General features: G+C 43.9%; 1 pseudogene; it reads left to right on the top strand.

Moving 5' to 3' along the window:
* Positions 1 to 529: 529 nt before the first annotated feature.
* LOC141571391 (U6 spliceosomal RNA) lies at positions 530 to 628 on the top strand (annotated as a pseudogene).
* The last annotated feature ends 1204 nt before the right edge of the window (positions 629 to 1832 follow it).

The raw sequence follows: 1832 nt of genomic DNA, 5'->3' as shown, positions 1-1832 counted from the left end.
GAGCCGAGTGGACTCGGGCACACCTACCGGGGGCTCACCGGGGGCTCACCGGGGGCTTCCAGGGCTCTAGAGAAAGTCCCTTCCTCCGAGACATCTTGCTGGGGGGGGGGGGGGAGCGGCTGTGTCAGCGCTATGGTTTCTTAGTCACTCAGTGCCACCCCTCCCAGGGGAACTGTCTCTAGATTGCGCCCCTCCAACCACACCGCTGACTCATAGCCGGACTGGTCTCGGGGTCTTCAAGTCAGTTGTGCCTGCAGGTGACAGCGAGTGATAGCAGCCTTAATAACAAATAGTTGATACTATTTATCTAGCACTTAGTGTGCTGGCACTATGAGTCACCTACACCATATAGTTCTCCACTTTATGTAACCCAATGCCCCTTTCTTATAATAAATATTTTTCAACACCACTTTTAACATTTATAGATAATATGATCAACCTACATCACAATTTCATAATATTAAACTGTAAAGTGCCACAATGCAAAGGGGGAAATAAAATAAATTTACAATACAAGCACATATATTTGGTGCTCTCTTAGGCAGCACATATACTAAAATTGGAATGGTACAGAGAAGATTAGCATGTCCCCAGCACAAAGATAATTCATAAAGCATTCTACATATATCTTAAAAGTACACATATTTCAAAATAGAAATGTTTGGATAGACCCCCACTAGAAGATATAATAAAGCAGTCACATACTGTGAATATGCAAGTAGGAATACAACCTGATACAGATGTTACATTATTGGCACAAATACTGCCAGCACTTGCCATTTGGTTATGATTTTCTACAGTGGTGAACTCTCCTGCTAAAGTTCCAAATAAAACAAGAGTCCAGTCTTCCCTTGATTGACATAGTGAGCCACTATCTTTATTTTTTTTTTGACCCTCCAGGTCGATTCTACCCCCTCTCTACCTGGCTCTTGGCCCTGGAAGCCTGACCTACCAACCATACTCCTGCCCTCTGATTTTCTGTTGTGTTTGGCTAATGAGAACCCTGGGAGGAGACGGAATGAGGGAGGAAAGAGAGATTGGAATACTTATTTTTCTGCCTACCTCCCTGGCTATATCCCTCAACCTAAGGTACTGCTGCTTACAAGGTGGCTATAGTAGAGGCTTCCCTTTCATTCAGGCCCCTGTTGGCAGAGAATGCTGGCTTTCATCCTAATAGCCATATCCCCACCTTCCTTACTCTTGTATCGGGGGCAGCAGTGTGCCTGGCTGATAAAACCACATTTCTTTACCTTCCTTACAGGTGGGGATAGCTAATGAGAAGTCCGTGGAATTGATTGGGTAGGGTTTTAAGGAAGCTGTTGTGGGGACTAAAAAACAATACTTTCCCTCTGACCTTCTAAGTTCTTCTAGCTGGCCTAGAGATAGAGTAACAGGAGAAAATAAAATTTTAATACATGCACATGGGGAATTCACATAAGCATGAAAATTCCCAAAACAGTGAGACAACATTGGGTATATATGACATTTTGGACAAAGGAGAAAAGGAGGGAACAAGGTCTTAGATTTCAGAAGTGAGAAAGAGAGATTTACAGGTAGCTGAGGAAGCAGGGAGAACATAAGGCTGGCAAATTTTTTGCTAGGCAACCCAGAAACAATGAGACACAAGAGGGTGGGGGAGGGTCTAGTAAACAGGCCTCTGCCTGAAGCCCTCCCATTTACCATACTTAATTCAAAATAGGCTAAGGCAGTGTCCTAAGACCCCCTTCCTGGAGCAGGCTCTTCCATCTGAATTTCTTAGGCAGGAAGCGGAGGGTCGAAAGGTTCTTTCTAAGTCTTTTGTTTCTTAATAAACAGCTTAAAATCAATATCGC

This window comes from Rhinolophus sinicus, linkage group LG04 (assembly GCF_036562045.2).
Source record: "Rhinolophus sinicus isolate RSC01 linkage group LG04, ASM3656204v1, whole genome shotgun sequence".
NCBI lineage: Eukaryota > Metazoa > Chordata > Mammalia > Chiroptera > Rhinolophidae > Rhinolophus > Rhinolophus sinicus.
The sequence above is the reverse complement of the archived record's forward strand: the minus strand, read 5'-3'. Positions and strand labels throughout refer to the sequence as shown.